This window comes from Scyliorhinus canicula, chromosome 17 (genome assembly GCF_902713615.1).
Source record: "Scyliorhinus canicula chromosome 17, sScyCan1.1, whole genome shotgun sequence".
Classification (NCBI taxonomy): domain Eukaryota; kingdom Metazoa; phylum Chordata; class Chondrichthyes; order Carcharhiniformes; family Scyliorhinidae; genus Scyliorhinus; species Scyliorhinus canicula.
In genome coordinates, this window is record NC_052162.1 from 29,438,087 (window position 1) to 29,463,772 (window position 25,686).

Sequence of the window (25,686 nt, forward strand, 5' to 3'; positions counted from 1 at the left end):
CCCCCGTGAAAATGGTAAATGCCATGTCAGGGGCAGGACTTGTGATTTTTGGCACTTGCGCTACTTTCACCACTCCAGACAGGCTCCCCGTTATGGCAAAACTCAAAGCCTATGTTCCACGTTTTGCAAGCATGGACTGGTTGAGTGCAGTTATGTACTCTGCCTATTGCAAACAGCCGAAGGGACAGGGCCGACCAGATACCAGGCTTATACACAGCCGAGATACCTGGCGTCACATTGGCTGGCTGACCTGTCCAAATTTACGTTTATGTAACTCAGAATTCATTCAGTCAGGCCTTGTACAACACACATATATGGAAATATTAAATAAAAAACAGAAAATGATGAAATACTCAGCATGTATCGCCGCATCTATGGAGAGAGGAATCAAGTTAAGGTCCTTGATCCTTTCAGGCCTGCTGAGAATTTCCAGCGTTTTTTTGGTTTTGAATAACATTTCCAGCATCTGCAGTATTTGTTTTTTTATTGGATGGAAATGTTGCCTTGCACTCTTAATTTTTGTCAAACATCATCGTTCTGGCAGGTCACCATGGGAGGAACCATTCACAAATTCCCTACCAGCTGACCAGGGTCCAAGCACAAATGGGTTCACTTTTCAAGAGATTATTAAAGCAACTTGATATTTTACAATGACCTGTGTACAAAACTCTCAGTGTCAGATACCTAATTGCTTCTTTTTCTGCTTCTGGTCCCAGTTGGGGCTTTGAAGCAAGTCTTATGTAACCCAACACTTAAGAGTTAAATTCTAAATGGAAATCTAATTTATACCACTTTCAATTAATAAACATTTAAAACTGTATTATGCCTTTGACACTGACTACAGCAGAATCATTGAATGATGCTATGTCCCCAAAATGCAATTCAAATGCAAAAGAACAGATCTAATAATATACTGCATATAACATATGACGTAAGAGAAAGGAGCAGCAGTAGACCATCTGGTCCACCAAGTCTGCTCCATCATTCATGACGATTGCGCTAATTTTTGCCAGTATGAAAACTTTTTTCCTAGATTATTTAGTTTGTCCAACCAGCAATGAGGTGGTCATGTAATAAGTTGCAATTTCCTCTTATGTTTTGAGATACAACCTGTTTTGAGTGGTGTCACAATGATTGACATGTGCATTTGTGATGTTGATGTTTAATTTCATTGGCTTATCAAACGTATATTGAACTCTTAAATAGGACATTTGAAAAGTAAAAGACAGATTGCTGCCACGAGTCATCTACTGACATCAAGAATTGCTTCAAAACATTTACTGAATCTGTACTGGACCTCATATTTGCAATTCTACAAGGCTACCTCTCAAGTGGAGATGGCAAGTCTACTGGGACATATCTATAAACGGAAACATATTTTTCCTATCCCATCAAGATGGATAATGAGACATTCAGAAGCGAATGGCTGGGACATTGTAGGCCATGGACAATAGCAACAGTCAGTTCAGAACATTAGCTAAGGAAATACCTTTTAGAATATGGGAGAAAGGTCATGTGACTAGAAGAACCTATTTTGAAATCTATTTTTATAGAGCATGTAATTTGTAAAACAGGAGGAGCCTGAAAGAACATGCTACTGGAGCAGTAACACTACCCCCCCTTCCATTCTCTTTTAAATTACGACCCTCTCTTTGTTACAGTTTTTAAAATCCAGCACAGAGATCGTGAATTTACATTGATAGGAACCTCAGGTACAGAATCATCAACTTCTGGAAAAAAATGGATTAAAAAGGAAAATGTTGTGGAATATTTTAGCCTTTGTCAGGGAACGAGACAGGGATGTCCAGTCCCCCCACTACTGTTTGCCCTGGTCATAGAACCTTTGACATAGCGCTGTGAGCATCGAACATTTGGCGAGGGATATGGGGGTGGAGGGGGGGGGGGGGGTGGAACACATGGTCTCACTCTATGCGAACGATTTGATCCTCTACATAACGGACCCTTTGGGGGAGATTGCAGGAATTATGGGAATATTGGAAGAATTTGGATGGTTCTCAGGTTAAAACTGAATATGGGCAACTGAGGTTTTTGCGATCCAGGCAAGAGGGCATGAGGAGACTGGAGGAGATGCCATTCAAGGTGGTGGGAGAGTTTTAGGTATCTGGGTATTCAAGAGGCACGGGACTGGGGTCAGCTTCTTAAATTAAATTTGAAGCAGATGAAAGGGACTTCCGAAGGTGGGACGTGCTCCCGGTTTTCATTGGCAGGTAGGGTACAGACTGTGAAAATGACATTCCTCCCAATTCAGTGTCTCCCAATTTTTAGAACGATGAATGAGGCGATCTCGGGTTTTATATGGCCGGGAAAGCCCCACGGGTGAAGAAGTCCTACTTGAGCAGTGGGGGGGGGGGTTGGCCCTTCCGAACTTTATTAACTATTACTGGGCAGCTAATATATCAATGGTTAGGAATTGGGTAGTGGGGGAGGGGTCAGAGTGGGAGCGGATAGAGGAGGCATCTTGCAAGGACACAAGTCTGAAAGCTTTGTTAACGGCACCTCTGCCGTTCTTATCGGCTCGGTACTCCACAAGCCCAGTGGTCATAGCAGCCCTGAGAGTGTGGGGCAATGGAGGTAGGGGCTGGTTTAGCTCACTCGGCTAAACCGCTGGCTTTTTAAGCAGACCAAGCTAGCAGCACAGTTTGATTCCTGTACCAGCCTCCCCGGACAGGCGCTGGAATGTGGCGACTAGGGGCTTTTCACAGTAACTTCATTGAAGCCTACTCGTGACAATAAGCGATTTTCATTTCCTTTTCATTTCAGGTAGCACATGGGATTGGAGGGGGCGTCAGTGTGGTCATCGATTTGTGATAATCACCGGTTCGCTCCGGGGGCGTTGGACGGGGGCCTTTAGGAGGTGGCCGCGCAGAGATTGAGAGATTGGAGATCTTTTCATTGAGGAGGGCTTCCAGAGCTTGTTGGAGCTAGAGGAGGAGTTTGAGTTGCCCCGGGGGGGGGGGGGGGGGCTCCCACTAAGTGGGTTACAGGATAAGGTTAAGTCAAAAAACAGGAGTCCGGGGAGGGAGGGTCTCAGAAATATACAAGGAACTGATGGAGTGGAAGGGGTTCCACAAGGGGAGGTGAAAAGGAAGTGGGAGGAAGAGTTGGGAAGGGGGTGGAAGTCGGGTTATGGGAGGAGGCCCTGAGGAAAGTCAATACATCCTCGTTGTGTGCCAGGCTTAATGTCATCCAATTCAAGGTGGTCCACAGGGCTCATATGACTGTGACCCGGATGAGCAGGTTTTTTGAGGTGGAGACAGTTGTGAGCGCTGTGGGAGAGAGCCTGCGAATCATGTGCATATGTTCTGGCCGAGTCTGAAGGCATTTTGGCGGGGATTTTCAGATGTTATGTCAGAGGTCCTGGAAGGGAGGGTCACTCCGAATCCACAGGTGGCAATATTTGGATTGTCGGAAGATTCGGGAGCCCCGGGGGGGGGGGGGGGGGCAACATTTTGACCTTTGTCCCCCTGGTGGCCCGGAGACGGATTTTGTTGGGATGGAGGGACTCGGAGCCTGCAAAGTTGGGTGTTTGGGTTAGTGACATGTCAGGGTTTCTTAGGCTAGAAAACATTAAGTTCGCCTTAAGGGGTTCACTCGGAGGTGGCAGCCATTCATCGACTTCTTCAAGGAAAATGAACATCAGCAGGGGTGGGGGAGGCATGGAAGTGGTGAATAAGGGTAGGAAATCTAATGGAGGGAGCACCTTGGGATGGAGTTGATACATGGACCATGATAGTTAGGGTTTATGCCTGTGGGGGAGTCGGGAGTGCTATTGTGGATTTTGTGTGTGTTGGATCTCTTTGTTTTAAATGTTAAACTTATAAATGCCTTAGCATTTATACATAAAATGCTTTCTTAAAAAAAAAAGGAAATTGTCTCTGGCAATTGCAGCTTTACATTGGCTTCTTCAAGTCCCGGAATGTCAAGATCACCATGGATAAATATCTACTGCAGCCACAGATAACCATAAGGGACTCAGAACAGTGAACTCTCAATTTTTTAACCTTATATTTTTTATCTTACTTTTAATTTGGGTAAGAAAGCAACTACCCATTGCATTGCTTGTAATTCTGTATGCTGTGCGTGTGAGTGAGTTGTGAAAGTCGGATGTGGATTTACCTTTATATATTTTACGTCGGCGGGTTAACTCAATATCCCTTGTTATTTTAAACTCAAGAAAGCATGCCAGACTTTCATCCTGACAAATTCACAAAAAGCTCTGTTAAGGTCAGGCTAGGAGTGGTATCTTAGGGGAGTCATCTTCATCCCTTTTCGCATGGTCGTAACATTGGCCAATGAGAAACGGTGGAAAGCAGATTTTAAAAATTGCACATCATTATTGAGCTGCTGGAAGGGCAGAGAGTGACACCAGAAATCCACAATGGCTGACGTCTCCAAAGGCATGCTTATGCTATTTTATATACCCAGGGACTGTTGTTTTTTTATTTGCTCCGATCTTGTGCTACTTTAAAGTTTCATCAGGACCAGCCACTGTCGAGCATCACAGCCAAGTGTGCTTGATTCATACGTGGACTGAGGTAGTGTGTCCAGCGATCATTAGAGCTAATACAATTGTGTCCGTATCCTATGTTCCCACCTATGCAACTCCAGTCATTAACAGACACCAACACAACCAGGAATTCCAGCTATTTTTCCTCTTCCTTGCCCTAGTGCTATTGAGGCTCTCTTAAGCAACGTTATCATTACTCCAGTCGAGATCATCTAACACAGAACAGCAGTGCTGATCCATGGTTTTCATACTCTATGAGTTTACTTCGGCACCTGGTATTGCACATTATGCATGGAGTCATCAGAGACCTGTGGGAAAATTCTTATTGTAAAGTGATGGGGCTCATAGCTAAATCCCACTGAAATAGCCATGGAGGGGCCCCACTTTTTCACAAGGCAGAGAACCGTCAGAAAAGAGCAATAGAAAAGGTGGTGTGCATTGCTAACTCTGTTCATCCTGAGCTATCAGCAGTGGCAACTAGGGGCTTTTCACATTAACTTGATTGAAGCCTACTTGTTGAAAATAAGCGATTATTATATTATATAAAAGGCTTTAAAGGCTCAAATAATGACAGCAAGTAATAGAGAGCCAGAGCCTGTGATTGCACTATTTCTTCCCTGGCTGATGGAGGTGAGGTTGGGGGTAAGTGAGTGGCTGTGGCATGGGCAAGAAAATAGAAAACGCACGGCGTTCTTCATATGGAAGAGTGGTGGAGCAGCGGTAGGTAAAAAGAGAATAATTCAAGCTGTTATTGAACAATATGCACATTGTGTAATAGTAATATCTGCAAAGTGTTATATTGCTGACCAAATGACCAGAGGGACATATCAATTACTCATCTAATCAGTTGATCTTCCGATGTGTCGACCTGAAAACCTCTTCAGAGTGCCGAATGATCTACTGCCTACATATTCCACTTTGAAGTCTTCTCATATGTTACGTGAACAATTCCATTTAGGGTAGTTGGATCTTGCCAGAATCTGTCAGTTTCATGTGTTTGCATTAGTACTTTACACACGAGTACAGCAAAGACCAAACTGGATCCAGGAAATATAAAGAGGCAACAATTAAAATAGCTGATTCCAGCAAAAAGCTTCAAAAAAATGTAAATTACCCGATGTTTGGTGCTTACATTCTTGAGTAAAAACATACCACATAGGTCTCATATGTTAGCTGTTAGACCTCCATGGTTCTTGGCACATATTGACATTCACAGTTACTCTATGAGTCTTTATGTCACTTCTACACCCTCCACCCCCCAAAATAAAATTGCCAGCTCAAGTGAGGTACAGTGTTGGTAAAGGTATTGGCTGCTCTTCTAGGGGCAGCACAGTAGCATAGTGGTTTGCACAATTGCTTCACTGCTCCAGGGTCCCAGGTCCAATTCCCGGCTTGGTGCACTGTCTGTGCGGAGTCAGCACATTCTCCCTATGTGCGCATGGGTTTCCTCCAGGTGCTCCGGTTTCCTCCCACAGTCCAAAGATGTACAGGTTAGGTGGATTGGCCATGCCAAATTGCCCTTAGTGTCCAAAATTGCCCTTAGTGTTGGGTGGGGTTACTGGGTTATGGGGATAGGGTGGAGGTGTGGACTTTGGGTAGGGTGCTCTTTTCAGGAGCTGGTGCAGACATGATGGGCCGATTGGCCTCCTTCTGCACTGTAAATTCTATAATGATCTTACTTAGTGGCTGTTCTCCATGTTTGAACTTAAGACAGGTAGTGGTGACAGACTATTCAATCATAGGGAATAGTATGGAGAAGTTCAACCCTGCCCTCATCCAACACCCAGAAACATGTGTATGCATTTTGCTACAGGTTATTCAGAGCTGAGGAATGGGGACCCTGACTAATCTTATTGCTTCTCCTAGGCCACAGGCACTGTGACCAATTATGTTGTCGCTATAGTCGCATCAGCTGAACCCAGCTAACTCAGCACAGTGGAGGAGATCAAACCTGCTGCTCTGTAAGCCCCAACCCAACTAGCTGGTGCACATATCCACTGACCAATTTGGGGAGAAGAACCAGAGGTATTTTAAATTGACCTGTCTTAAGTGCTATATTTATTTTCTTGGCTTCATTGAAGGCTAAGTGTAATCTTGTTAACTGCTGCGGCGAATGTGAATAATCATCAATCTTGTTTCGCAATAGCTAACTATATAAAACTGCTCTGCTAGCAAGGAAAGTTACCTAATGAAAAGGAAGGCCCTTTCAGACTCTTGAGTCCAGCCATTCATAGCTCCCAGGATTAAATACAGAACAAAGCCGATAAAATTAATCATGTCTCCAAGAAAATAAATTCATAATGAGATAATTAACAAGTGGTTAGCTGTCGCATAAATAAGCAAATGCAGAATGAAGGCCAAACAAGTTAATGCAGAATGTAGGCCAAACAGCTTTACACAGACGCCATTAAATAGTCGCTTACAAAGCTATCTGCTCTACCCACATTCCACTCTCAATTTTATTCTAAATTAGATGAATGGAAACGGGTGGGGGGTGGGGGCGTCATGAAATTTTCAAAATTTTCTTTCCTTTTGATTACAATTCACACAGGAGTACCAGCCCAATCACTGTATTCTACTTGTCTCAAGCTAGATATGCACTTATAGGCTGTCTTGATGAGAGAGTGATAGATTGGCGCGAGAATTCATATTTATTTTTTTCATGGTGCTAGTGATTTCTGCACGTGCATAAATTATCTAACATAGATCCTAATATGCTAACCTGAAATTAATGTAGAATGAGCTAATAATATAGACCAGTTAACACTTCTTACACTGTTCTTTCGAGAAATTTATATCCTGCTTATCTTATCTACGAGAAACTAGCATTGACATTTTCCAATACAAAAATGGTACCAAAATAACAGATAACACTTGGCAATAGATGGTATTTGGGCTTCAGGCCAGTGCTCTTTACAAATCATGCCAAATGTAATAGAGTATCTAACATGCAGGTCACAATGCTTTTCGCTGTCTGTATCACTGCATGGAAACTGTAACTTTTGATGATCAAGCCCTCGTTGTGAACTTCAGTCAATTATCAAATGTTATGTGAAGCCAAAGGCAACACAAAACAGCAGTCAATCAATAAGATGTTTTATGAATGAGAGAGTACCTGCACATCGTAATAGAGAGTCTATTAACTTGATTGCTCGCGAGATTACTTGGTGAATAGCAAAGTGTCAGATACTCTCTAATAAATTAGTCAGTGAGCCTTAGTGTTTTCTCCTTGTATTTCCAGTGATCAATTCACATCTGTGCACAGTATTGGTCTCCTTATTTAAGGAATTACGTAAATGTGTTGGGAGCAGTTCAGAGCAGGTAATATGAGGAATAAGTGGGTTGTTTTCTGGGGAAAGGTCAGAGATGTTCGGCTTGGATCCACTGGAATTTTGAAGAGTAAGAGGCAACTTGCCTGAAACCTTTAAGGTCCTGATGGGTATTGACAGGGTGGATGCAGTGGATGTTCTTCTATTAGGACATCTAGAACTGGGGGATTTAAGACAGAGATTAGAATACTTTTTTTTCTCTCTGAGTCTCTGGAACTCTCTTTCTCAAAAGGCAGTGGACACAGTCTTTGAATATTTTTAAAGGCAGTGCTAGGTAGGTTATTGATTAACAAAGGGGTGAAAGGTTATCGGGGTAAGCAGGAAATGTGGTGTGAAGTTACAATCAGATCAGTCGGATTTATTGCATAGAGAGGCAGGCTCGAGGGGTTGAGGGGCCTACTCCTGCTCTTAGTTCTTATGTTGATTTTTGTTTTCTTCCTCGCTTTCATGCAACTATGAAGACATAAACACAAGTAAACAAGCGATGGTATTGTTACACTGCAAGATTAGTTCAGGATCTCCATCTCAAATGAGACAGAAAGAGTGGTTTCATCGCCCAATAGCAAGAGCAAATTCAAAAAGGCTCCGGGTACTCTCTAGGATGATCCCACTGAACTTCTTAAGAATATGAAATGGTTGCTTCCCATCTGTGACACAATGACTCAGTAAAATGTATTGGTCTCCCTCCATCAAAAATTGTTACACCCATGGGAATCCTGCATTGTAACTTGAACGATTAAATCACAGTTTTAACTAACTAAATTTAGCCAGAAGAGCTATTAATATTTTTGCTAACAGTTCCTTATAGTGTGGAATGTGCTGGAACAGATGCATGTTGAAGGGAATTATTACACAGCTGCTGGTGCACAGTGCCAGTCAAGTCAAACAAGTAAATGATGCAATGCTAGGGTCACACCCTGCTTGATAGCTGATAGCAGGGTCCTATTCCCAAGTATCAGACAAGAGGCAGCCAAGGAAGTCATCCCTCACTACAGCAGATCAACTCTGGTCCTGTTGATAATGGAAACAGAAAGCAAAGGTGAGAAACTGGCTGACAGGTTACTTTTAATGCTATCTGTCCCTCGTTTAAGCCCTCTATCCTTTCCCAACCTGTCAAGGATTGCTCTTTGGAATGCCTAAAGATAGCAATTTGAAATTTCTTTCCAAATAAGGGCAATTTAGCATGGCCAATCCACCTACCTGCACACCTTTGGGTTGTGGGGGTGAGACCCATGCAGACACGGAGAATGTGCAAAAAGCACACGGGCAGCGGCCCAGGGCCGGGATCGATATCCAGTTCGTCAACGCCGTGATGCAGCATGTGCTAACCACTGTGTTACCTTGCCATCGTAATTTGAAATAAATGCACAATTCCACCCTCATGCTACATGGGGAGTAAAGTAAATTTTAAAATCTTTCCTGAGCCCGCATTTTAGGAATGAATTACACAATTCAACCAGTCGACCAATTTTTCCTCCTACCTTATTCAATGACAAATGTGATAAATTTGCGAAGGAGACTTGATTATTGCTGTGACCTTGGAACTTGCTGTTTACAATTTCTGTGAAATTGTTAATACAGCCACCAGGACTAAAATTATGTTATTAAAATGATATAGAATTACCTTGCTAATGAACAACATGAATAGACACATAATAATGAAAATAATAATACATAATCCCTGTGCAGAAATTTAACTTACTAATCGAAATCCATCATACATATCTACTCATGTATCAATATCAATAATTATACAAAAGTGGGAATTGTAGCAACAGAAATTTGCAACTGAATGGCATTTTTACTATTTTATTAGGAATTTCAGCACTGGTACAAAGGAAGCATAAGAATAGAAATAGTTTTAACATTAAGATTGAGAAGAATAGTCACCATCCAGACATCACAAAGAAGTGTTAGTGTTACAACTCAACCAAGCTAACGAAGCTCCACTCTAAAATTCAAAAGGGTTGGACAGTTAGACTATGTGCTTAAATTATGCCAAATTCAAACAAAATTAGATCATATGACCGCAGCACGGACAGCATTGTGGAGAGCACAATTGCTTCACAGCTCCAGAGTCCCAGGTTCGATCCGGGCTTGGGTCACTCTCTGTGCGGAGTCTGCACATCCTCCCCGTATGTGCGTGGGTTTCCTCCAGGTGCTCCGGTTTCCTCCCACAGTCCAAAGATGTGTAGGTTAGGTGGGTTGGCCATGATAAATTGCCCTTAGTGTCCAAAATTGCCCTTAGTGTTGGGTGGGGTTACTGGGTTATGGGGATAGGGTGGAGGTGTTTGACCTTGGGTAGGGTTCTCTTTCAAGAGCCGGTGCAGACTCGATGGGCCGAATGGCCTCCTTCTGCACTGTATATTCCTATGATATCTATGAATGCACCTCTCATTGGTTTATTGTTACATCGGCATAAAATGCTTCTGCATAAGCAATCGGTCGGATATCCAGAAAAATTCACCTTAAAATGGCTAAAGAGGATAACATGAACAAAACAAGGGTAGATGAGCTCTGCTCTTACATTCAGGTGACCAGGTACTAACCTTCTTCCAGTTCATCAAGGCTGGTAATCTTCCCAATCCCATCAATGGAAAAGAAATGCGAACTCCCTGTGGCAGGTTCACATTATCGGACAGGGTTCGGGTCAGGTCTGCCAGCAGAGCATCAAAGGAACGGAAGCGATCGCAGATATTGCATACACAATGCCCGTGAAGTACCGATCCCCATTTGCGATAGAAGCGAACCTTCTTGGCTTTCTTCTCAGTGGTAAGAGCCTGCAAGGTTCGGGTGCGGTAGAAACTGCAATGAGCACTGTGCGTGGGGGCTGGAGTAAACCATTCATCCTTGAACCCTTTGAGTAACGTGTCTTGTCCCTTTCGTCAAAATGGCCGAAATCCAGCTCTTTATCTTGGAACATACTTCGGTTAATTTAGTCAGAATGGAAGATCAAACGAACCTGCAACAGACATAAGGCTCAGGTTTATGCACAGCAAGTGTTTGTGAAAATCCAGAGCATTATTTGCCTCTAAAAATGGCCAACGCACAGAACACTTCTCCAATAACGGGTTCATAATTCTTAATCAAGTAGTTCGCTTTTCATTTGATGGAAATATGCATTAAAGTTGGGGAGGATCACTGGCACCATCTTTATCCCCACACTATATATATTTCTTCCATGCAAAAAGGTTTGGCTCAAAGACTATAGGAGACTAGTGTTAGAAATAGAAGTATTACACTGGAGCAATAGATTTCTAATGAACCACATTGTTGGCATACAGTAGAGGGAGCTTTTCTCTGCATTGCATCAAACTGTGCCATGCCCAGCGCCCAATTCCTGATCTGAGAAAGCATTTCACTCGTTAGTTCTGTACTAAGGGAACAAAAATTAAAGTTCGCAAAGAAAAGCATTTGTGAACTTGTCTTCGGGCTAATCTTCTATAAGAGCATATATTGAATGACATTAAAAGCCTTTAATTTTATAAAATGTTCTAATTTTAAAAAGTCTTCTTTTGTTTTAGCCTGTACAAGATCATTTAGTGATGAGGTCATTCATTGATTCAAACATTATGACTGATCCTAGATTAAATAGGAATTTCTGTTGTAACATGTTTTAACATATAGATACAATCAGAAAGTTGAGTTTGTGATTGGATTGGATCTTCTGAGTGCTGTGGCTCCTTTTTTGGATGCAAAGGAAATTTCAACAATCTATAATTAATCAGTAAACAGACACGAACACATTAATCACATTCACATCGATGTCACCCACCGTAAGACACCCAAAACAATACACCCACAGTATTGAAATAGTGAGACAGAAATCAGCTGATGGGATTATTTAAATACATATACCATCAGTAAACTGAGCAGGTAGAAATAAATTAGAATTTAACTCAGGATGCACATTCACAGTGCCCAGTGTTTACTTCCGTTCTGTACTCTCCTTTAGAGCTTTTTTCCTCATGAGGTTAATTTGCCCTCGTGTGAATGCAATTTCATGAAATTGGAACATTACTGCATCTACTTTGAAAACAAATGGACTTTCCTTTATGATATAGTCCCAAGGGCATAGTGTACATTTCAACACATTTTCCACTCAACTAATTACTTTTGATGTCCATTGACTAGTGTTATGTAGGCAAACAGGACAGTCCCACAAACATCAGCTGATATGAATGGCCAGTAATCGGCTTTTGGCGAACAATGATTCAGAGATGAACCAGGAGAACTCCCACATTTTACATCCACCTGTACAGATGGACAGAACAATAGCGGCATCTCATCCAAATGGCAGTATCTCCAAGAACATTGAATCCCCTCAGCACTGAAAGGAGGTGTCATCCTATTTTACCCGCTCAGCTCTTGAAGTCAATTGAAGCCAAGACTGCTAATACTGAGCCAAGCTAGTGCTTCAAAAATAAATGTAGGAAACAAAGAACTGATGAATTAGTCTAATAACGTGATCGCCACAGGATACAGTATAATCGCTTTAGTGCAATATCATTATGATGAAAATAGCCCTGGCCTCTTCTAGACTAATCCACTCCCCAAATGCACTAATGTTCCTTTAACCAACTTCCATTTAGCAGAAACCAGATGTAGAATAGTGAGTACACCGAACATTGACTGGGATTCGATATTGGTACTGAATATATTGGATACCATTTGAATTCTCCTCGATTTTATTTTCCTGTCCTAAAAGTATGAATTGATACACGGGTTGCACTAGTACCTCATCTAAGTGGTCAACCTTCATCTGTGGTCCAGAAAATGGGAAAACTAGTGAATTGATGGAATAGCATAAAAAAAACCTGTTCTTCTGCTCCCCTAACATACACATTCCCACTGACATTAGAGTGGGGGCCCATGCGCTAATGCTGGGATAATGCTGGGAGCATTGATGTTAATTGGTGCTGTGTCCAGATAATTAAAAAGCACAGTTCAGAGAGTGAATGGGCAACCTGCTTGGTTTGTGTGGCTTACATCCATTCTTAACTGAGCTTCAAATAGATTAAAACCTAAGTTGTTCCATGATCCATCAAGCAATGCACATCAATTATTTCTATGCAGTAGCCACAGTAAATGATTCAGAAAAACACAACTAGACCACTTCAAATATGGTCAGAACAACTACATCGAATCCCTGTAGTGCCGAAGGAGGCCATTCGGCCCATCCAAAAGGGCATCCTACCAAGGCCCACTCCCCCTAAGCCCATAACCTGCCCATCTTAAAGGACAATTTAGCATGTCCAATGCACCTAACCGGTGCATCCACCTAGCCGGAGCACTCAAGGAAGGCCACGCAGAAACAGGAGAAGGTGCAAACTCCCACAGTCACCCAAGGTCGGAATCGAACCCGGGTCCCTGGTGTTGTGCTAACCACTGTGTCAACTTTCCATTCCCAAAGGCAGGTTTTCATTCCGTGCTGCGGCATGACTTCATGACCAACACCTCCATGTTTATGGATGGACAATCTTTTCCCTGTGACACCTGGCCGGGTTCAGAAGGGAGGTGGGTTTGGAAGAGTCCTATCCATCGTCAAGATAATTAAAGGCACGCCCACATAATTTGGTGATAACGGGCCGTTCAGATTGGCCCTGTGAGGAGTGAAATATCAGATTGGCGCTGCAGTTTCCAGGTTGAAAATGGTGGGGGTGTGGGATGACTGGTGAGGCAGTGTAGACATGCAGACCTGTGCTATACCAAACCGGAGGCTGAAGCGGGTGACACTGCCTGGAGGGAATGGAACAACACAGACCAAAAGTGACAGCCTCCATTAAAGGAAAAAAAAATGCAAAATGTGATCATTTAAAAAATAAATCATGAAAACCATCATCCTTTGTACGACTCCGTCACAACTGAAAAACAGACACACAAACAGCAATTTACCCTGACCCCACACCTTAAGGTAATGATTTCTGGGGAGGGGCTTCCCCTTGCTCTGTACCGTGTATCAGATATAACGGTTTACCAATAAAATGTATTATTCATAAACGGCTCTGGAAAGAAAAGGTAACTAAACACACCGCACGGAAGGCTGATATTAAACGCCTGTTAACAAAGGAGCCATAAATGAATCAGTTAAAAAAAGCCCCCTGAACAGTTACTGCCCAAGGCATCTTAACAAAGGGAATTCAATGCTGCGATTTATTAAACATCGCTCGCGGTTATAGAAATAAATGTAACACTGGTTGTGAAAGATCCGTACGTTTAGGTACAAACTCACATTCAATGGGAAATAACAGTACTCTATAAGTGTATTGAAGGGAGGACACCATTGTCTACTGGTGCCAATCTGCAATATGTATTCACAGTTGATTGAATGGGAAATTTTAACTCTTATCCCGCTAACCCTTTAAAATGCTAAGGACTGACTATTCAGAAGAAGGTGTAGAGAATACCAGGCATCTGGGAGTGAACACGGACTGAATTTGAGAAATCTCGCCGTCTCCATATATCAGTTGCAGAGAGAGAGAGAGACACTGGAATAAATCATTTCTCAATTCACATCGTGTCAATATCTTACTGCAGAACCTGAACGGCGAGCTCGATAAAAGTGCTGCAAACAATCGTGCCCGGATATCTAACACAGAGGCAAGAAGCACAGACTGCGTTGCTTTTTTTTTTTCTCTTTTTAAAATTTCTCCGGCTTTTCTTTAAACTTAAGCAAAGGAGCAACTCACCGAATTGTGTGCAGTGTGGACAGGGTGTGGATGCAGAGAGAAAGAGACAATCCGAGGCTGCTTTTGTTGTCTGCGCTCGGGCTAGCCAGAACCACCACTGTGGAAATGGTGGAGTCCTCGGGTCCTAGTGCGAGACTGCTACTCTCCCCCTCCCCCCCGTCAGCGTCGACGGAGATTTTCCGGCCCCGTCCGCCAGGCGCGGCTCGGTGGAATGAAAGGGGAACCTTTTTAAAAAATATATATATTGTCCAAAAGCAAAGCGTGGGTGCGGTGTCACCAAATGGACGTGATTCAGCCAATGGTGACAATGTCTAATGCAATTTCATTGAACAAGGCTGGTGCATGATGCTTTCCAGAATGATGGCATTTCGGTCGTTGACGCTAAATCCGGATGGGGAATTCGGCACGAAGGGGATTGCTGTTGCTGATGTTTTAGAGCCTGAGCACACCTCAGAACATTCATTGCAAGGCGCACCCGCAATGAGATGTGGGCAATGATTTCTATCACTTTTATAGGAAGGTAAAGGGTTCTCCTTATTGAGAACGCTCACAGGTCCTGGTTCCACCAACCCCCTTCCCCACCCACCCTTTTCCGGGCTTAGCATCAATGACTCCCTGCTGTATCTTGAAATGGCTATTCGCCCTTTGCCAATGACACGTGAGGCCGTTTGCCACCACAAATATTTGCCCAGTGGGCATTCGATGCTGATACCAGCAGGGCTGTGATGGCGGGGAGTTTATGCCTGGTCAGTTAAGGTCAATGAGGACTCAGTGCTCTCCAATTGCAGAGCGCTCCTTTACTGTACATGTGTGTTCATGATTTGTTGAGTTCGAGACAAATTTGCGATAGGGACAAAAACAGAGATGTGTCGCCCACTTCATTCACTCAACACCCCCCCCCCCCCCCCCCCCGCCCCCATTTCCATTCTCTGCCCTTGCCTTCAGCTGTAATTCCCAGTGAGACTCCGATGGGCTTTGGGACCCTGGAGGAGTCCTGTCGTCAGCAGGAAAGGGAGACTGGGGACCAAAGGTTCAGAGGAGTCTGCGATTAAACACTCATTGTAATAATGCAGGTGTGACCACTGTCTGAACCATCTCCCCACCACGTGTCGAGATTCTGCACCTTCCAATTTTTGCCAAGAAAAATGAAGCATTATCAATGTGTGACTTGCTCAGGGAAAGGGGCTCCTTCCTCGCCTGTTAAATATCTCACAAAAAAATCTGACTGCAGCAAAAAGGGAGGGGAGATTTTTCTGCTTTTGCTTTCAACCGACGAGGCCCTAAAGGGGGCATGTACTAATTCTCCCGGCGCTTGATGTGCACACACACATATACATTATGCACACAAATCTGTTCCTGAATGAAGTTATGAATGTCACTGTGCCGTGCATTTTCCGAACAATAAGATAGATGGCCCAACATTAACCAGTCTATTAAAAAAATTCTGACGTTTTTATAAGACAAGCCTCTCTATCAGTGTGGTGCTTAATCGTTTCTTCCAGCCTGGTATGCATTTTCATTTAAACCATTTGTTCAGTTCGCTCCTCTTCACGTCAGTATTTGAAGCAAATTCATCATTTCCATAATTATGCAAACCAGGTTGCAAGTCACAGAATCATCTGTAAGAACGAGTCCTCTCAGCCTGAAATGACTATTGATCTAACCTTCCATTAGCAAAGGGAAGAATTACAGTCAGCCAAGACCCTCAGAAGAGCGGGTTTAAAATGACTGCTTTAATGTTAGTAAATCTCATCATTTCAGAATGCCAGCAGGAACTAAAACGCTGAGTTCTCTTCTCGAGAGAACCTCTGATGGGTGAAGATGCTTCTGCCCTGAGCTGGGGCAACCTGTTCAGACACTGCAGGATCATTCATTTGGACTGTGACAAAGCCTCAGTCGGCGAGTTCCGAGGACGGGCGCTCATTTCAAACTCCAAACCCTTGCCTGGCGCAACCCAGCGTTGTTCTTTATCGGCCTCAAAATAGCAGTAAGCGTGCAGCTATGTCGTCCCACTGCGAGGCCGTTTAAACTGTAGAGAGTTCAGATCAAAAATGCAACAGGAATTTCAACTCTCCGACGAGGAAATAGGGTTTGAGGCCACAGGAAAGAATTCGAGATAGAGTACATTGAGTGGAATTGATGAGTTAGGCTGGGGTCTTGCAGAAATTCTGTTGGATCATCTGGATCATCATGGTTTTATGAAACCTTACCGTATTAGGTAGAAGTCTCCACTGGAACCAGAGTCAAGTATTCCTCAATTATGTGACGAATGGGAGACAGAGACATCTCATGCAGATTATCATGACCATTGTCATTTCCTGGCTTGGAACAGCTAACTACGTCACCTAAGCGATATAAACAGTAGGTTGTAAACTTCCCTCATATCGCAGTAAACATTTAATGTATTTGTATCAATTTTAATGTCCACTAGTTTAAATGACTCACTGCTCCACTTATGATAAATTAATCAACAGCTCCAATAAAGTAGTAGATATTAGATTGTCAACTTTAGTGGTAGCACTATTGCCTCTCAGTTAGTGTGTTCCCGAGATTGGAGAAACGTAAATTAACATTTCAGTTCCCTCTTTCAAATGAGATGTTGGAATGAGACCCAGCCTACCCTCTGAAGTGGATGCTAAAGACGCAATGCCACTCTTTTTGAAGACGAGCAAGGGATTTCTCCCTGATCAATATCTATCCCTCAACAGATGGATTAGAATCACACTGCTGTTTGTGTGAGCCTGTGTGCAAATTGGCTGCTGTGCTTCTTACTTTACAACAGGGGTACTTTGTACAAATACTTTATTGGCTTCGAAGTGCTTTGGGAAATCATGAGGTGATTATATAAATGGAAGGTTTGTTTTCTTTTCATTTCTCAATATGGCCAATTGAGATTTCAGCCTTATACATGCCCACTAGTCAGTCCCCCATGGTCCTACACACAAGGAATGAAAACCAAAGCATTGTATTCAGACAAAAGAGGGTAAGAGGATAATTATTGGACCACAGTGGATAGATGTAATTCGTCCGACTTTTAAAAGTCATACATTCTGTTTGTATTTTTTGTACAGATAAGTCGCGCAAAAACTGGGCAATTTGAGAAGGAAAAGAAGATTTGGTTGGCGCCTGACAGTTCCCCTCAAGTGCACATTGAGCAGCTGTGAGATAGCAGCATCATAACTGGCGGGAGGGTATGAATAGTCTTTCCACAATAAATGAGAACGTAGAAATTTATAGTTGGAAAATTGACACAAAGCGCGAGAACAGGAAATTAGGTTTTCAAGAGGAAATCACACATCATACTGAATGTAAGGAAATGCAAACAGACACAGAAAATAGGCACTGAATCAAAGCGGGAGATATTAGGAGAGGTGAATAAGTTTTTAGGATGGTCTAAAACGAAGAGAGAGATTTGGAACAATAGAGGGTTTTATTGGGTGTGGATCTATTGAGGTGGAGGCATGATGTCAATAATGGAACAATACACAAGAGACCAGATTAACACAGAAGAGTTGAGGAGAGCGATTGAAGGGTGGAAAAAGGTATTGGAGAGAGAACAGGATTTAAGTATAAGGATGAGAATTTTTAATTTGAGCCATTGGGGGATCTTAGCTACCTTAGCTGAATCAGAATGAGGCCTGAGTCTCCCAGGAGAACCTGAGGGAAATAACAGAAGGGATGGTGTTTGCAGGATGACATCTTTACATGGTCACAAATGTACTCCTTCCATACATCTTCCCGATTATGGACTCTATTTAATGTCCTAAGAGAACATTCTGCATAAATACTGCTTGAACCCCAACTAAATGCTGGATATAATAATAGCTTATTGTCACAAGTAGGCTTCAATGAAGTTACTGTGAAAAGCCCCTAGTCGCCACATTCCGGTGCCTGTTAGGGGAGCCCGGTCCGGGAATTGAACCCACGCTGCTGGCCTTGTTCTGCATTACAAGCCAGCTATTTAGCCCACTGTGCTAAACCAGTTGACTATACAGGTAGTTGAACACTCCACATTAATCACCTGTAAATACGAATGTTTGTGTTAGGCATTTGGACAAGATTGAAGAATAGATACCGAATTCTCCGCCCGATGGTATTTCACGATTCCAGCACCACTGGATGGAGAATCCCCTCCCATATTTCCAGATATGTATTTGTAGGAGCTGCGTATACTAAAATTTGTAATTTTTTAAATTTAGTCGCCATAGTCCCCAGGGACCATAGGCTGCTCTCCCCTTTTGAGAGAGGGCTGACTGGTGGTGATTTAACCTGAGGGCCACCACACCTCAGGCGAGTGGCAAGGTTACGAAGGAACACCTGGTGCGATAGCTGCAAATTAACAAAGATAAACTCAACTGTTATACACAGTGCAAAGTTGCTGGTCCTGATCTGCTGACCGCTTGTTCTAATGACCCCACATTACTTCACTACCACTGTATTAAATGGGCTCAATACGGTACAGATCTAGCAGCTCAAAACTGAGCATCAATGAGGCACAGTAGGCCATTAGCAGCAGCTGAATTGTATTTGATCACAATCTGTCTTGAATGCAGCCCATCATATTCCTCACTCTACATTACCATAAGGCCAAAGGTCAACCTGGTTCAATGAGAATGCAAGAGAGCATGCCAGAAGCAGCAGCAGACATACCTGAAAATGAGGTGCCAAGCTGATGAAGCTACAACACAGGATTACTTGCATGCCAACCGGAGGAGCAACATGTGATGGCATTGAGCGATCCAACCAAAGGATCAGATTAGAGATCTGAGGCTCAACAGTATAATCGTCCTCAAGAATAGAGAAGCCTAGTACATTAGTGTAAAATACAATGCTGAAGCATTTAAAACCATCTTCAATCAGAAGTGCCAAGTGGATGAACAAGCATCACTGATGCCAACTTTCAGTCAATTTCATTTACTCTTCATGAGGTCAAGAAATATTAGAAGGCACTGGAAACAATTAAAGGCTATGGGTCCTAACAACATCCCATAGTAGTACTGAAGACACATGCTCCCAAACTATCCAAGTCCCTGGCCAAGCTGTTACAATCCAGCTACATCAATGACACCTACCTGACAGTATGGAATGTGGAAAATAGCACAGATATGTTCTGTTCACAAAAAAAAGGACAAATCCAATCTGGCCAATTAATGCCCTATCAGTCTACTCTTTATCATCAGCAAACTGGCAGACGGTGTCTTTGTCAATGCTGTCAAGTGGCATTTGTACATCAATAACATGCTCATTGATGCTCAATTTGGGTTCCGCCACTACCACTCAACACCTGACCTTATTACAGACTTGGCCTAAACAGGGACAAAATAATTACATTTCAAGGTAGCATCTGATTCAGTGTGGCATCAAGATGTCCTAGTAAAACTAGCATCAATGGGAATTTATCTAACACAAAGGAAGCTGGTTGTGGTTGTTGGAGGTCAATCATCCCAGCCCTAGGACATTGATGCAGGAGTTCCTCAAGGTAGTGTCCTAGGCCCAACCATCTTCTGTTGCTTCATCACTGATCTTCCCTCCATCATAATGTCAGAAATTGAGAAATGCACTATTGATAGTAAGATATTGAGCGCCATTCACAACTCCAATTCTAAAGCAGTCTGTGTCCACAAAAAAACTGGACAACATTCCAGCTTGGGCTGGTAAGTGACAACCAGCATTTGTGTCACCCAGGTGCCAGGTAATTACCATATCCAATAATAAAGAATCTAACCATCTGCCCATGACATTCAGTGGCATTTACCATAGCTGATTCTGCCACCATCAATATCCTGGGGAATAATATTGACCTGAAACTTAAATGGACCAGCCGTAAAAATACTTTAGCTACAAGAACAGATCCGAGACTGGGAATTCTGTGGTAAGTAACTCCCCTCCTGTCTCTCAAAAGCATCTCCACCAGCTACAAGGCAGTGAGGAGTGTCATGGAATACACTGCACATTCCTGGATGAATGCAGTTCCATGAACACTCAAGACATTGTACAACAGACAGGAAAAAGCAGCTCACTTGATTGGCTCCTCATCCAACATCTTAAACATTTACTCCCTCCACCACCATTGAACATTGGGAACAATGTGTACCATATTTAAAAAATCACTGTAGCAACTTGTCATTCGTTTTAAGCAACAGCCAAGCCCATGGCCACTACCATCGCAAAGGACAAGGGCAGCATGAGAACACCACCACTTGCAAGTTTCCCTCCAATCACACACCACCCTAACTTGGAGCTACATCACCATTTGTTAATTTCCACTGGTTCAACATCCAGGAACTTCCTTCCTGCATTGTGGCTTTAACTACACCACATGAAATGATGTGGCAAGCCAATCGCCTCAAGGGTAATTAGGGATGGGCAAGAAATACTTGCCTTGCCAGCGACATCCATATCCCATGAAATAATTTTTTTTAAATACCCAAAGAGCTTTGTATGGTGAACTGGTCATTAGGTTCATGACCTCCTGAATGATTATCTGCAAGTGAAATATGAAGATGGCGGACATTGAGTCTATCAACTGGGAGACAGTTGCCAACAGCCATGAGCTTTGTAGGCTGACAGTTTGTGGAGCATTGGAAGAGGGGAGCAGAAAATAAAAGTTCAGCTCACCGAAAAGGGGGTCCATAGGAAACAGAGACCAGTAAATTGTTCACCTCCTCAGTCCACTGTCTTCCTCTGCAGTAAATGTGAGACTGCGATGCCACAGTGGACCTCCTGAGCCACACCAGGATATGTTTAACACAGAGTTTTTAAAAATAAATTTAGAGTACCCAATTATTTTTTCCAATTAAGGGGCAATTTAGAGTGGCCAATCTACCTATCCTGCACATCTTTGGGTTGTGGGGGTGAAACCCACGCAGACACAGGGAGAATGTGTAAACTCCACACGGACAGTGACCCAGGGCAGGGATTCGAACCCGGGTCCTCAGTGCCGTAGGCAGCAATGCTAACCACTGTGCCACCCCTGTTTAACACGTTGACCACCAGGCTCAAACCATCGTCTCACTTGATGGAAGGCCGCCGCCGAGTCAAAGCATTCCAAAGACCTTCGTATGGTCATTTATTTTGTCAGTAGTCCAAAGATTAACTTGTAGAGAATATATTTCACTGACATTAGTGATAGAAAACATGATGCCTGAAATGCTGATCTATTGTAATTATTGATGCCTCTGATAGAAATCCAAATGTAATGTTGATGATTCCATGGATCCCCAAGGAACAGTTAGAAAATCCCGAAACCCAAAAAGCAGGAGAAGGCTTACTTGGTCAGAACTAGGGGAGAGTGGACAGTGCCAGCTATTCCACCAAGGTCAGTAACATAAACAATCTCTGTTTCAGATATTTTCATACTGCTTTCATTCCAATGTTTCTTGAAGTCAAATGCAGATAACTCTGTAGTTATCCTTCAGCAGTGGAGTGCATTCATGTAATTAGTTTTGTTTAACCGCTAGCTTCTAATGAACATATGATTTGCTGGTGTCATATATAAACCATTGTTTCATTCGAGACCTTGGATGACAGTATCCATGACGATAGTTTCCAAGGCTGTTTCTTTGCCCTGCATTCCAATTGGTTGCTGAGCAGCGATTAGAACAAAGAACAAAGAAAATTACAGCATAGGAACAGGCCCTTCAGCCCTCCCAGCCTGCGCCGATCCAGATCCTTTATCTAAACCTGTCTCCTATTTTCCAAGGTCTACTTCCCTCTGTTCCCGCCCATTCATATACTTGTCTAGATGCCTCTTAAATGATGCTATCGTGCCCGCCTCTACCACCTCCGCTGGTAAAGCGCTCCAGGCACCCACCACCCTCTGCGTAAAAAACTTTCCACGCACATCTCCCTTAAACTTTCCCCCTCTTACCTTAAGAAGTAAACTTTGACTTAATGGCAGTGGCTGGTTTTGCGCAGGGCTAAATAGCTGGCTTTTAAAGCTGACCAAGGCAGGCCAGCAGCACGGTTCAATTCCCGTACCAGCCTCCCAGACAGACGCCGGAATGTGGCGACTAGGGGCTTTTCACAGTAACTTCATTTGAAGCCTACTTATGACAATAAGCGATTTTCATTTCATTTTCAGGTGATTTGAAATAGAACCCTTCGTTGAACCGAAAGCACATGTCTGTATTCTTTCATGGAATGTGGGCATCGCTCAATGAGCATTTGTTGCCCATCCCAAATTCCCCTTAAGCTGAGAGGGCAGTTAAAGGTCAACCACATTGCTGTGGATCTGCAGTCATGGAGCTCATACCATGTAAGGATGGCACCTTTCCTTCCCTGAAGGGCATCAGTGAGCCAATAGACTTTTACAACAATTGATGGCAGTTTCATGGTCCATGTCTGAGACTGGCTTTATATTCCTGATTTACTAATTGAACTTAAATTCTACCAGCTGCCATGATGGGATTTGAACCCGCTACCCCAAAGGATTAGCCCGAGCCTCTGTATTACCAGTCTAATGACATTACCACTATGCCACCACTTTTCCTATATAATATCTACATTCAGATAGTAAAATTATTCCATTCCCAAACAACTGCAATTGGTTTCTTCATGAATGAGCAAATATTTATCTCGTGCAAAATCTTTTTTTGTTGCTTCATCATCATCTGTTCCAGTACATCACATTGATCTCCTTATATCATCAGCCGGTGCTTGGAGCGGACCCAACGTTGACTGATAGCTAATCACAGTTTGACAAACGTCAAGCAAATCACACATGGCAGTTAAGTGGTAGATTTTGTGTCAGCATTGATTTGGATCCATTCCAATGTAGATTATGGGTAATCACATGAAACAGAGGAACCACAGAATCCAGGGCTCAAAACAAAAAATTCCAAAATCCTCTGTAGCGTGCCAAAGAGCTTGACAATGTTCACCAGAAGACAACGTTTCTGATCAAAGGCAAGAGCAACTTTCTTTGCGTATTTACCCAAGTCCGCTGGCTTCCTTTTTCCATCAAAAGCAGGTAGAAATTAGCTTTAAAAGTTGTGTAAAAGCATTCGATGATAAATAAAATTGGACTGTCGTAAATCAGTCATACTGATTAGAGCTGGGCTCTCCACTGAATCATTACTTCCCCGACTTTAGTGTTGTTGCTGTAATGTCATTATGTGCAAAAGAATTAGAAACATAGGGCCACTCAGCCCATTAAACCTGTTACACACCATTCAATTTGGCCATTGCTGATCTGAATCTGGACTCGATCTACCTGCCCTGGTCCCATAAGACCATAAGACATAGGAGCAGAATTAGGCCACTTGGCCCATCCACTCTGCTCCGCCATTCAATCATGGCTGATATTTTCTCATCCCCATTCTCCTGCCTTCTCCCCATAACCCCTGATCCCCTTATTAATCAAGAACCTATCTATCTCTGTCTTAAAGACACTCAGTGAATTGGCCTCCACAGCCTTCTGCGGCAAAGAGTTCCACAGATTTACCACCCTTTGGCTGAAGAAATTCCTCCTCATCTCTGTTTTAAAGGATCATCCCTTTAGTCTGAGATGGCGTCCTCTGGTTCTAATTTTTCCTACAAGTGGAAACATCCTCTTCACGTCCACTCTATCCAGGCCTCGTAGTATCTTGTAAGTTTCAATAAGGTCCCCTCTCACCTTTCGAAACTCCAACGACCCAGAGTCCTCAAATGTTCCTCATACGACAAGTTTTTTATTCCTGGGATCATTCTTGTGAACCTCCTCTGGACCCTTTCCAAGGCTAGCACATCCTTCCTTAAATATGGGGCCCAAAACTGCTCACAATACTCCAAATGGGGTCTGACCAGAGCCTTATACAGCCTCAGAAGTACGTCCCTGGTCTTGTATTCTAGTCCTGTGCCTTTGTCTACCAAAAAATGTATCAATTTCAGCTTTGGAATTTTCAATTGACTTAACTTCAACAGCCTTTGAGGGCGAGGTCCCAGATTTCCACTTTGAAAACAAATAACACCGACAGAAATGTTAGTGAAACAAAGTACTGATCGATGAATCACAGTGCTGAAAGCACAATCACTACAGCTATGGAGAGAGTTTGTGCACCTTCTCATTGTCTGTTTCTTTGATTTTTTTCCGTTTCCTTGAAATTCCTCCCCTACTCTTCTGCCCTCAGTTGCTGAACCATGTTGAGATTTGGCTCCACAGGTTAAAAAAATGAAAGACTTACATTTATATAGCCCTTTTCTCAACCAACAAATGTCTCAAAGTGCTTTACAGCCAATGAAGTATTTTTGAAGTCACTGTTAAAAGTGCAGGAACAACAACAGTCAATTTGCACACAGCAAGATTCCACAGACACCAATGTGATAATGACCAGAAAATGCTGTTATGATGTAGATCGATTGAGAAATATTGGCCAGGAAAATGGAAATAACTCCCCTGCTCTTCGACGGGTTAGTGCGATGGGGTCATTCACATTCACTCAAGCCGGTAGATTGAACCCCCATTAACGTCTCACCTGAAAGGTGACCCCACTGACAGTGTCGCACTTCCTCGGGTAGAGGGAACTTACCAAGAGCCTTGATTTTTTGTGCTGAGTCCTGGAGTGTGACTACAACCCCGAACCTTGTGACACAGAGGCAAGAGTGCTACCCACTGAGCCACAGCTGCCATCTACATCCGAGAACTCTCCAGTAGATCATCAAGGTGTCTGCAAAACACTCGAGTCAAAATGTACAATGTTAGTATTTGTGATATATTATGACGGTGGGCATCACAGTCTAGTTCAATTCTATTTTCATTTGACATCCACAAGCGTGTATTTTGATTTGATTTGAGTTAATTTATTGTCAAGTGTACTGAGGTACAGTGAAAAGTATTGTTCTGCATACAATCCAGACAGATCGTTCCATACATGAAAAAACATGAGGCATACATAAATACACAATGTAAATACATAGACACAGACATCAGGTGAAGCATACTGAGTGCAGTACTATTCAGTAGAGAAGATGTGTGGAGAGATCAGTTCAGTCATAAGAGGGTCATTCAGGAGTCTGGTAACAGCGAGGAAGAGGCTGTTTTTGATCCTGTTTGTGCGTGTTCTCAGACTTTTGTACCTCTTGCCTGATGGAAGAGGTTGGAAGAGAGAACAACCCGGGTGGGAAGAGTCTTTGCTTATGCTGCCTGCTTTCCCAAGGCAGC

At 43.0% G+C, this 25,686-nt stretch overlaps 1 pseudogene; it reads right to left on the reverse strand.

Annotated features, from left to right (window-relative positions):
• The window catches only part of LOC119951135, a 222,396-nt pseudogene extending 200,396 nt beyond the window's left edge, over positions 1-22,000 (reverse strand).
• Between the last annotated feature and the right edge of the window lie 3,686 nt (positions 22,001-25,686).